This window comes from Melospiza georgiana, chromosome 2 (assembly GCF_028018845.1).
Source record: "Melospiza georgiana isolate bMelGeo1 chromosome 2, bMelGeo1.pri, whole genome shotgun sequence".
Classification (NCBI taxonomy): domain Eukaryota; kingdom Metazoa; phylum Chordata; class Aves; order Passeriformes; family Passerellidae; genus Melospiza; species Melospiza georgiana.
The window spans coordinates 106,071,238-106,084,384 of NC_080431.1; the positions used below are offsets into that span (position 1 = coordinate 106,071,238).

General features: G+C 40.6%; 1 protein-coding gene across 1 annotated transcript in view; it reads left to right on the forward strand.

Moving 5' to 3' along the window:
• Positions 1-13,147, forward strand: part of PHEX (phosphate regulating endopeptidase X-linked) — a 94,822-nt gene that overhangs the window by 48,030 nt on the left and 33,645 nt on the right. The gene's annotated exons all lie outside the window — the stretch shown is intronic.

The following is a 13,147-nucleotide window of genomic DNA, read 5'->3' on the forward strand; positions in this document are numbered from 1 at the left end:
CATTTCCTTTAGTTTTTCTTTAATTCCAGGCATATTTGGGTCATTAACAATTTTTTTTACTCATTTCCTGAAAGAAAAAGAGGGTCAGTATGGGATCTTGGTGTCTGGACAATGAGCATAGAGAGTCTTGTGGTGATTGTATCTTTAGATGACAACATTGTAATGTAAAGGACATGGCAGGTTTGAAAGAGAATTAATTGCAAATCCTCTCTGTGATTCAGATACTCACTGCTTCCTGTTTTCTGACTGATACCCTCCTTTCTTTTGTGCTTGGCTGAGGCCAAATTTGTAAACCTTGCTGTCAGCCTGACTCTTTGCAATCAAAGGAACCATCGACCTCCAAAGGACTTACAAAGGACCCTCTGGTAGAGACTATTGGTGAATTTTGCTTTAGGCAGCTTGTCAGCTCTATCTATTCACTCCATCTGTGACTCTTTGTGTCTGTCCTGTTGTTTTATGTTACTCAGAGGGGACACTACTAATTTGATGTTAAAAGGATCAAATCTTCTACTCCATGTGACACAGGGAACAATTGTCTTGCAGCCTTGATATCTGAGAATAATCTCTTCAGCTGTTGTATAGTTTAGAGTTAAGGTTTGACATTCCTTTTGTAACAAAACAATACAATGAGATAACATCTAATAATTTACCTCTCTCCTCCTTCCATTCCTTTCTTTCTGTGATGGAAAGATGAATTTAAACCAGACCATCTAAAAGCCAATCTCACAGAAAAGGTTTCTAAGAGGGCGAGGTGGCTCTGCCTTCACGTGCAGTTCTCACCTGGCTCTCTGGATGGAGCTCACGCTGCTTCCAAAGGAGCTCGGATTCTGAGAGAAGCGCTCAGCTCTGTGCTGTGCTGCTGTTTTCTCTCCTGTCCTTACTCCTCTGCTCTGTTCAAACCCTTTTTTATTGTACCGTATTTGACTATCATCTCAAATTTGCTTCAAGTATGTCTGTGAACCCCCCGAATTTTCAGTGGAATGCTCTGATAAACAAACAAACAAACAAACACCCCAAACAGGTTTCTGTTCCTGCCCGTTTAGTCTCCCTCATTACATTTCGCCCTCATTTGCAGAACAGAGAAATTATTCAACTGGGTGCAGCTCCAAGGGTGTCTCTGGCAAGCTCTTCAAAGGCATGTTCTGTGAATTACCCATGGCCACGTCAAAGCCTCTGTAGGGATGGAGGAGAGAAGGGACACCCTTTGGTTTCCCTTACAGTGAAGGTGCAGAATGCAGCCAGCCATGGTGGCTGAATGCTCTTGACATCTGTGTTTTGGCATGGTGGGCCACAGGGGAAAGGGGGAACCCACAACTGAAACTCCATTGACAGAACTTGTGTGACAAGGGCTCACTTCTTTAAAATGGTAATTTATTGCTTCTGCTCTTCAAAGGATAATTCAATGGAAGATCATCACTGACATATTAAACTATTCCCACTCCTGGGCAGGAACCATTATTTTATTAATCACTATTTTTCCTTCCTAAAATGTCCTTTGTTCTTGGGTTTAACTGGAGGCTTGAAAAAAGACTTTTTTCTTAAATTCTCCAAGTCTCTTGTAAAAGATCCTCTTAGGCTATGGCACAGGAATAACTTCCTATTTGGAAGTTAGTTCTTTTGCTTTGCAGTACTATTTTTAAAGCATGGATTATAAGCCAAAAAAGAGCTTGTTTTTCCTCTAGTAAGATTTTTCTGTAACATTATTAACCTCCTTAAGTCATGGAGCACAAATCCCAAGGTCACTGTGCAATCATTTGGCTCCTGAACTTGCCTGCTGCTTTGCTTTATTTCTAAATTGTATATGCAACATTTGTTTTCTCCACATCTCTGAGTCTGAAAACTGAGTTAAGAGGAGCACAGGAAAACATCAGGACCGTGCCTAGCTATAGGTGGCTCTCTTGGGCAGTGTTAGGTACCTTTGTTTACCCTACAGGGCTTGTTCTCCTTCTTCAGAGAACTACAAAGCTCCCTAGACAACACAGTGTAATTTGGGCCCTAGGAAATCAAGAGCCATCTGTACAAGCCCTGATTTTACAAAGTATAGGTACTTTAAAGGAGGTGGGTGTCCATGGTTTATCCCACTGAAGCCATTTTTTTTCCAGCCAGAACTTGCTGGCCTTGTCCAGCCCTGCAGTCACTTATCTGAGCCACAACCCCCTTTCTCTGTTCTCCTTGGTCTCTGTCTCCTCACAGTTGGGTGATTTCACCATGACCATGACAGTTTTACTGCTCAGAGCAGAGTCCAGGCTCTGCTTCGGACAGTGGCCAAACAGTAGCAGATGTTTAGAGATGAACTCAAGGACAGGGCAAGCATAAAGGGACACATTCCCACTGTCCTTTCCTGGCCTCTGACAAACTGCAGCTCACTTGCTTCCTGAGCCAGAAGTGGTGTCTCTGTATTTACTCATATTTTCCTCCTCTGAGTTTGTCTACTGACTTTTTGAACCCACAACAATTTTCATCATCCACAACTTCCCAAAGCAATGAGTGCCACTGCCTCACTGTGCTCTGTGGGTAAAAAGCATGTCTTTTTGCTTGACTGTAAAATGTCACCTTCTCCTGTGTTATGGTAGTGCAGAAACCAGAGAATCATCATCACCTGTTCTCTTTTTGTGCTCACTCTTGTGCTAAAGTCTTGGCACAGCAATACATACTGGGAGAAAGGAGCCTCCTGCTTTTCTTCACATAGCCTGTCCAAGGCATGCACTAAATACAGTTCTGAAATATAACATTTCATTGAGATCTGAGGCAAGCCCAGACAAAAAGGGCCAGGCACCACAGCTTCAGGAGCTGAAATTAATCTTACTTAATGCCAAGCTACTTTGCACAAAGATGACAAATCATCCAGTCTTGAAAGTGGTTACTGGGTGCTCTGCAAAAATTAGAAATGCCTTTTGAGTCTTGTGGGGTCTGTGGATCCATCCTAAGACAAATGCAAAAATATGACAGTGGAACCAGCCCTGAGACTCAGGACTTCTGATTCCAATGGCTATTTCTAGAATGAAAGCCTACACAAAACTGATAGAACAATACTTGGTAAAAGAGAGGGATGGAGTTTCAAAACCAAAGGTGTTGGACACACCTTTGGTTTTGCTTTGGACACCTTTTACATGTTCCTTTAAGATGACTATACCTTTGCTTCAAGGGTGTCAGAGAACTTCACAAAGTATAAGACTATTTCAGAGCAGTCATAGAAACTGCTACACATACTTCAGAAGAACTAAGAAAAGCAGGGGAAATTTCCAAATACTCTAATTGCAATTAGACAATTCATTCCTGTTCAAAAGCCTATAGGGGAGACTGCTGACTTTCTAATTTACTGGTTCTACTGCAAAGTTTGATTCAGATATTCTTGAAACAACCTTGCTATTTCTCAATTGGAGAGTGTATTTTGTTGAGTGCCAATTAAACCTTAGCTACTCTTCTCCTTTGTGGAAGTGAGCATTCTGAAATTAGGGAGGTCTCTGTCTGGGTGCAAAAAATTCGAGGACCTGGTTGCCTGTAGTAGTTGCATTGCAGGGAGCAATGAGCAAATCTCCTCACAAGGTTGGAATGTGTTGAAGTTTGGAAAAGGCAGAGTCACATTTAAATTATTTTCTAATATGTCTGCAATTCCTTTGTGCATCACTAGGGGTTTATCTTCCTGATTTAACTCATCTTTCACAGAATCACAGCATGGCTCAGGTTGGAAGGGACCACAGTGGGGTCATGTGGTCCAACCTCCCTGCTCAAGCAGGGCCATCCCAGAGCACATGGCACAGGACTGTGCCCAGATGGTTCTTGAACATCTTCAGTGAGGGAGACTCCACAGCCTCTCCAGGCAATCTGTTCCAGTATTTGGTCACTTTCACATTGAAGAAATTCTTCCTCATGTTCAGGTGGAACTTCCCGTGCATCAGTTTCTGTCTCTTGTCCTGCTGCTTAGCACCACTGAGAAGAACATCCAAAAGGCTCCATATTCTGACACTCTCCATTCAGATACTCAGAGGCATTGATGAGGTTCCTTCTCAGTTATCCCTTTTTGAGGCTGAACAGCCCATTCCTCCTTCTACCATGTGCATGGACATATGAAAAGAAGGAGACAACTCAATAGGAAGATGTAAGGAAAGTAGATGCTTCTCAGACATGATGTAAGGGATTTGAAAATTTGTGCTGTTTACCTAGTTTAGAATTTGGTCAGGATTTTGAGGCTGCCACTTCTACACCATTCCTTAGATATCTGTTTGGAAAATGCCAATTTTTAGAGTAACATTTTTTAACCTGGAAGAAACAGAGAATGGTACTTTTCTTCTAGAGTAGAAGTGTTCCATGCTTTTCTCTGAATAAAAATAGGTCTTCACTTTCTATCAGATTAACATCCCCTTTTCTTTCTTATCCATTTTACATCAAATATTTATTTCCCATCACAAACTTTAATTTTTGAACTCTAAGAATAATCTATCACATCCTGAATTTAATTTAACCTTCACAGGAAGATCTGGCCTTCCTGGTCAGTAACCACAGGAGATGTTCTTCTCCATTGGCCAGAGCTGAAACTAATAGCCATGGCATGTTTACTTATCTCTTATCTCTGGGGTTAGATTGCTGCTGTCAGCTTCTCCCTTGTTATCTGGCTGCTGCTACTGCTCACTCAGTTGTGCAGGGATGTCAGTTCCATTAATAACCTGAGCACCGTGCAAACAGATAGTGGAAAACAGGTGAAGGGAGAGGAAATTGTATTTAACCCTGATCTCACAGCTGTCATTTTTCAGACTCAGCCATGACTACATAAGGCCAGAATGAGTGTGTGATATCAAAACACTTGTGACAAATCTTATGCTTGAAATAGGAGGGAGATAGATGGACAGACGCCTGCAGATGCTCAGGGACCAGGGTGAATCTGAAGATTTTATGGCAGAAACACAACATGAAAACATTGTTGTGCTAAATGACAGAGTGATTCTTCCAAAGAGCAAGAGATCTTCCACCACCCCTGGAAGTCTTGGATTGTTTCAGCTTTAGCTTTCACTATCTTTGTTGTTTGGACAAGTGAACCTGTTTCCTGCAGAGGTACAGTTACAAAGACAGTGTAGTCCATCCCCAGCTCAGCAGTAGCAGATATGGAGGTGCAGGAGAGCAGTTCTCAGTGTGAGGAGTCTACAAGGGCGTGCTCAGGGATCTGCTTGGCATTGCCTTGCTCTCTGCAATGAAGGTGCATTTCCTGGCTGGGGTGATCTCCCCCTGCTGTAAATGCCCACTGAGGAGAGCTGCTGCTGGCTGGGAGTGGGTGAGGAGCTCAGCAGAGCAGGGCTGTGGGCTGGGACCCCACCATGGACCCTCACTCTGGGCACTGAGCTGTACAGAACCAGGTGTGTGAGCCAGCAGCACTCCAGCTTGCTCAGATTTTGTACCAGCCACTGGGGTCTGAAGCAAAGTTGTGAGATTTTAAATGGCTTCAGGTACTGGCATTGCTGGAGTTTACCTGTAAAGGAACCATGCCACAAGCAGCTCATCAGACTCGGGAATTTGTTCCTTTAGTGGCCTTTTAGAGGCCAGGATGCTGTGACTAAGAATAAAGGCTTCCTCAGCTGCTCTCATTTGTGAGGGAGCTGTGAAGTGTCTTGTGCTCAGTTTTCTGCATATGGGATCATCAATGTGAAAATATCTAGATATAACTTATTTAAAACTAAAAATATGTAAAGGTTTGGAATAGAGAGGAATTTGATCTTGAGTAGAGAGTAGAGAATTTTCTGAATATTTTTTTTCTCTAAGTTCTGCAGCCTATGTATTTGATTATGTACACATCTGCTTTCCCCCCATATATTACAAGGCATGGACAACTGAGAGTGACACACTTACTGGTACAGTGCTGGTCAGGTCCCTGTTCAAGCAAAAGGAATTCCTCTTCAGAGATTAAACATGCAAGTCATGAGTACTCCTGGTGTTTAAGTTCTCAGTCATTATTTCAGTTGGAGAAGTTAGAAATGGTCTCTACCATGTCTGGTCTCAGTTGCATCAAGACTGTGGCCGAAGCTCACTTGAGAAATGAGAAATGAAAAGGGAATTTTTCACATCCTATTCTTTATTTTTAAAAAAAGTGCTCAGCAACCTTTGCTTAACCTTGAAAATGTTAAATGAATGTAAACTGATGCAGGCAGAGACTAGGGTCAGAAGTTGTCCCTTTCTGGAACAGGTTATTCAGAGTTTTGCATAAAACTGGAGAAGAAATGCTGTGGTGAATCATATCTGATGCAGTTATGATGGGAGAGAGCTTCCTCACACTTTCCTGATCTCTGAGCCTGCCCCTCTCAATGTCCAGTGCCAGAGATCTCAGCACACAGTGGTTTCTTGGGTCCCTGTGAACTTTCATTTTGCTAGCACAGTGGGTTTTCTTAAGCCTGCTGCTTGCCCTGAGCTAAAACAAAACAGCAGAAAAGATTTTTTGATTAAAGTGAGTGTGTTTCTAGCAAAAGGTGACATGAAAATGGGAGTTTGAATCAACTCATGAGATGCTCTGGGGGTGAGCAGTGAAGGAGTTCCTTCACTTCCAGAAAGGAATTTGTATAGAAAACTGAATATAATAATTTTTGCAGCTCATCAATGTGACAAAGACCAACCAAAGGTGGCTTTTTAATTTTTTCAAATTTTTATTTAAATTTGGAGATGGGGAGTGTGTTTGGTTGTTGGATTTTCAGAGATAACTATATTGGAAAACATGGAATGTTGCCTGAAAATAAAGGCAGGAGGAGTATGGTTTTTTACAATGCTAAGTAAGAGTCCAAGCCTAGCTTGGCATGAGTCCTACCAAAGGCAGCTTACCAGCACATACAGTGGGGCATGTATCTATATCTGTATCTACATCTATATCAGCATGATAATAATGACAGTCTGTGCCTTCAGAGCACAGCACATTCGTTTCTGGCTTGTTTGAAGTGCACTGAAAGAGCTCCCAGCTCTGCACACACCCTGGTGCAGTCATGCCCCAAGTGATCCCCAGGTGTGCAGGGAGGAATCCAGTGCAGAACCCCCACACTGGAGCTGAGCTGTCACTGCTGGTGGTGCCTCAGCTGAGTCATTCTGCATATCTGGGCATCGTCCTTTCTTCTGGCCCATGGGCACAATTCCAGCTCCACTGAGAATCCAAAGACCCTTAAAACTCACCCAGGTACTTTGGACAGGAATAGTTATCAGTTAAACATATCTTGTGTCAGGAACTCAATTGTGCTGGTCTGCAGTATAAGTGCACTTATATCTTCAAAGATGAAATGATTTTCTGTGTGCCACAAAGAAAGGTATTGCAGATATGATATTCTATTTGTGAAGGACAGAATATATGTCTCTTCTGTGTATAAAATAATGGAATCATGCTAATTGTCACACAGAGGTTGCAAGTGGACAATGGAATTAAAATAAAATGGACAAAGAATTTTTTTCCTCAGCTAAATTAAAGCAAAGTTGGCAGCAGAATGAGTTTCTGGTGGAAGGAGAAAAAATGACTGAGTCTATTAATTGTAGTGTTGCATTGAACTGAGGAGTTGTGCTTATGAAAATATCATAGTCAATTAGAATGTTTATAGAAGTAAGACTGAAATAAAGATCTAATTTCACACCTTCTCTGACTTTGTCCAGTTCTATTGCTTAAAAAAACTAAAATTAATGTGGTATTAGTTTAAACTGAAAAGTTAATTCCAGTGAAACTTTCGTCACAGTGCTTGAACCAATGACTGAATCTTTGTATTCCAGAGAGCCAGAATGGATTTAGAACAGGAAAGAGTAGCACTGTTGTACATTGTTGCTTTTTCTGACTCTTTTGTCCATGGTAGTCCTACTAAACTTTTAGATGCTTTAAACTTTATGGTATCTAATAATAATATTGTCTTGCTGAATAGTAGATACTAATACTGAACATATAATCTCAATGAACACTTGTCTTAGGAATTGCTGTGTCCCTTTTCCTCTCTGTTTCCTAGGATTATAAGGTATGGTATGGTATTTTTAAGTGTACTAAATAGTATTGTCTTGTCAGTAAGTTTTTTGAGTGAGGCTTTGGTTTCAAAAGCTCTTTCAGAGAAGGAGGTAACTACTGTATCACATAACCCGTCTCCACTTTGTCACATCATGTGTCCCCAGCACTTGGCTTGTAAAAGTTCCAGAACTTGTTGGGTCTCCATGTGGTGAGTGAGTGATTCAGCTCAGTGATGTGGCTGGGGAAAAACTTGGTTAAATTTCTGATTTATTCTGATCACAGGCTGGGGAAAAGCTTGGTTAAATTTCTGCTGTGTTATGGGCGTGTTAGGTGGTCCCACAGAGAGGGGTGTCGAGGAGCTGAGGCAGCCTTTGGAGGCTGTGGGCGCAGGCAGCATGAGAAGAGCTATGGACAGAGCTGAGAGGAGTGGGGAAGAAGGACAAGGACTAGGACTTTTTTTTGGCATCACAAATTTGTTAAATGGACTCAGCTACTTTTGGAACCATAATGTGTATTTAATGGAAAGCCATTGTATGCGTACATGGGTGTCATTATTCACACAAGTCATTTGATTATTTATTTTACTTTTTCTTTGACCTTGGCCTCAAGCTATTACAAAGATAGAATGATAGCTGTGTTTTGTCTTCATTATTTTAGCAAATATTTTAGAGCATTCAAAACAATTATTGTAATGCAGAGGGGATAGTTATGGTGCAGTGTGAAGTGGTGATATGTGAATTGTTATTAAATGAAACACTAGTTCTTGAGAAGTCTACACAGCTTCTGTTATTGTGGCAAAACAAAATGAGGACAGTTATGCAACAAAAAGAGGACCGTTAAGTTTTAAAAATAAATAATGATAATCTGTCTTCTTGAGTATGCATTAGACAGTTCACTGCAGATCAAGTACTGTTAAAAATTGTCATTTCAGGCCAAGTGTTCATGTTTGAGTTGCCACTTCACTTTCCATTGTAGCTGACAATGTGAAAATCCCTGATATTTCACTTTCCCACAAAGGAAATACTGTGCATCATTAAGGTGAGCTCAGTCCATCTCTCACTCAAGTCAGTAGTGATTTCCTACTGACCTCTGTAGGATTGGCTTTAGCCCTGTGATGGAACTTTCCTGTGTTTTGCCAAGATCCACCACTCTATTTTCCTATTTTTTCCATACGTAAACCCTAGATAGATGCAGTGATATTTATGCAGCAGTATTACCAGATGGCTCTTGAATCACCTGTTCTCAATGAAAAATGAAAAGACTGGGCACATATATAAAGGCTGAATTAATCTTTGTAATTAAATGGAACATTACTTTGCCATGAATGATTTTAGCTTTCACAATGTATTTCATGCTAATTTTTCAGTGAACTGTAATTGTATTAATTTTTTATATATTTAGAAGCTTAAAAATGATCTTCACAAAGTTATTGAGTAAGTTAATATACAGAAGATCTCTGTCAGACTCATGAAACTTTGTTGTGAGATATATGTTTTGTTTTGTTTTCTCTTTACAGTAAGTAAAATATGTCAGTATTTAGTGTTGTATAAAATATCCAAGTCATACTCTGAGAGGCAAAAAGGCTCTCAGGATGCTCACATGCTTGGTTGTCAAGTGAGAATTTGAATAGGCTGGGAACTGGGCTGCTTTGGAGCACTGAAACACGTGTGCATTCCCACTTTGGCAGGCTGTTAAGCAGAGTGAAAGCTCCTTTATTATCTTGTCTGTGTAGTAAAATGACTCGCAATGCTCTGCCTGTGACAGAAAGACACTGATGGTAAAATCCTGGCTGTGTTGAAGTCAGTGGGGAAACTCCCATGCACAAGGGGTGGTGGAATAGTCCCACTCTGGCTCCTCTGCCTCACAGCCTGCTCTCCCTGGCTGCTGGGATAGGAAGGAGTTGTCATGACTTACCCTGAAGCACCCTGCAGCAATAGTTTCCTTAATTTACCCAGCAGCCCAACTCAGCTGAGCGCTTAATGATGCCTGGGGGAAGCACCCCAGCGCCTCTTTTCTTCCTGCACACATGGCTGTTTAATATGCAAATTAGAGAGAGGAGTGAAATGAGCCTTTAAACCATAAAAAGTTGTGCATGGTGGATTTATGGGGGATTCATGTGCAACTACCACATGGCTGGTTCCTGTACATTTGTCACATTTCATTTGACTCCCTGTGCTTGCCTCCTGGAAGGCTGGTCTCTTATACATACTTTTAATCCTATCAAGGGGAAAATAATGACATCATTATCAAAGAGTAAGCAAGCTGTAGAAGAGTTTTCTACTTCCTTGTGCTATATAAATAAGGAATCTCCCAACTGCTGTTAAATATTACACAAGTGAACAGAAAAATAGGCACAGAAACAAAACTTCCAACATGCAAATTTAGAAACCTGCTCTCAATGTGAGACTTTCTAACTTTTCAGTTGTGTAAATAAATTGTGCTGCGCTCTGCTGAAAAGGTTTGCACCTGATGCAAAGCTTCTAGGAGGAATCCCAGTCAGAGGAATTCCCAAGGACTTCAGAATGCTTCCTATGTTCTCTCATGACTTTTACTTTGGCTATAGGAAAGTTTATCTAGCCAAGAGCCAAACATCCTTCACTGTCAGCATCAGCTTTGTCTGTCTTACTTGCTCAGATCTCTAAACCACACATATTGTGGTAATGCCTTTTATTTAACAAATGCAATAATATAACATTTCCCCCTTATCTACATATCTATTTGGCTATCTATCATCTATCTGTCTGTCTGTATATCTGTCCTATCTATCTATCTATCTATCTATCTATCTATCTATCTATCTATCTATCTATCTATCTATCTATCTATCTATCTATCTAATCTATCTATCTATCAATCTATCTATCTATCTATCTATCTATCTATCTATCTATCTATCTATCTATCTATCTATCTAATCTATCTATCTATCTATCTATCTATCTATCTATCTATCTATCTATCTATCTATCTATCTATCTCACAGAATACAGTCAGCTTTAGACATACAAAGCATCAAAGTACTAAAAGCAGCATTACCTTTTGAGGTCACTTTCCGAAATCTCAAGACACACTCCATTATTTACTAGGATTTTATATAGACTTTATAAAAAAATCTCCATAGTGTCTGACTATTTTATTCTCATGCTTAGAAATCTCAATCTCACAACATCAAATGTGAAAGTCACAAAGCAAATGATGAACTCATGCAGAACATTTGAGATCCACCTGATTTGTTTAAATATCTGACTTAGCAGAAATTAAAACTGTTGGGTTTTGCTTTTTCCTTTTCCAAAGCTAGTTTTAACTAGTATTGAAACATGGGAAATGGTAAAGGAAATTTTCTGTTTCCTTGCAAAGTTCAGTCAGTTGGACCCAACAACACCACCAGGAAAAATTTAGACACTCTTGATTACATACAAACTTGCAGATGAATTGTGTTCCCTTTCTGGCTTTTTGTTCTCCCTCCCCATCACAGCCTTTAAAATATCATGAAAGACTGCTGAACCTTCTGGCAAAGTGAGGAAACATTCTGTTGAGAGTTAATTTGGCTCATTTCATATTTTCCATTCAGCATTTTTCTTCCATTGCTTTTTTTATTACTAGGGCAATTTGCATGACAATGGGATCTTTCTTGCTTAAGAGATTGTCTGCTCCTGCTGCTAATTTCCTACCTGAAGCTGTTATCTTCTGTTTGTGACATCTTAATTATCTCAACCACAATTAATTGTGATGTCACAAATGGAGGATTATGACTTTGGGTTGGAAGTGAGATTGAGAAATTGAAGGAGTTTGAAGAAAAGAGGCTTTTCTTCTTGAAAAATAAAAGAGGAGACTGGATGACTTTGGTTAAATGGAAGCAATCCTCTGTCACCTTTTTTCTGAAAGTTGTGGAACAGCTGGTTTTGCGTTTTGCTGTATTGGAGGCCCTGCTGTATTGAGATGCTGGGAAGTGGGAGAAGGGGAAAGGCTGTGTAGAGGAAGGGAAATCTTCCCTTAAGCAGTCAGTCTTTGAAGCAAAAAAGGAATAGAAGTTGTTGGACCCTAAAAAAGACCAGGCCCTGCTCATAGAGAGCAGAATGCAGGATTGGTACGGTTGTATTTGGTTTAAAGGCCAATCATTTATTGTTTTTCATATCTTGCAATATTCATTTGAGTTTTGACATCAGAGTCTGATGACCACAGAGGAGCATTTTTTGAATGGAGGGAATTCCAAAGACTTATGGAGAAATTATATTCAGCATCATGAAAATACAAAAAATGAAAGTTTTGTGCTAACCTAGTCCATCATAGCTGTAATTTATCCTATGGACTTGTCACATTTCACTTCTTGGTATGTCATCTTATCTTTTTGTGTACCTCTGCTTTTCTTCTGGAAACTTGTTTCCACAGAGATTCTGGGTGTCAGATGTTTTTGTGAGGACATTACCAAGGCTGTTTATAAACTCACACCATGATTTACAAAGGGAGAATACTCATCTGCAGCTACTTCACACTGGACTACTTGCACAGGTTGTGCATAAATGCTGGGACCAAATCACAACTGAAAGAGGATTAATGAAAATTGAAGTGTTTTATTTTAACACCTCTACTGGCATTAGGGAAAGAGTAAAGACTGCAAAGAAAGGGAGGGAAACTGGATAACTACACCCAGACCAGTCCTGTGGTTTTCAGAAAGTACAGTGTCCTTGAGAACAGGACCCATCCTCAGGTGCAAATGGAAGTGGCCCTCAGTGGAAACGCCAGGCTGCACTTGCTGGGATCAAGCTTGATTCACATCTGTGCATCAAATCTGTTTTAGCAGTTGGATGTGTACCAGCTACTGTGCCATAGCAAAACAGGCCATTTCCTGTTGTCCTTTGGAAAACAGTGTACAAACAGGCATTTGACCATCTGATTAGCACAAAACCCTGTAGGGAAAATCAGCTGTTAAGGTTTTGCACTCAGACACGTTGCTGTAAGTACGCAAGAGCTCCGCAGGCAGTGACAGACCCACTGTGATAATCTGACAGCAGAATCTGGACCCTCTGCCTTGTGATGCCGAGCTCATTTGTGGCACCAAGTTTACCTTGTAGGCAGGTTGCTTTGAAGTTACATTAGGATGGCTCCAGGAAAGCTTAATAATACCAAGTGGAAACTGAGCAAGAAAGAAAAAAAGCTGTATGCTGAGAAGTGGTTTTATCTGTCAAAACCTTTTTTCTTCTT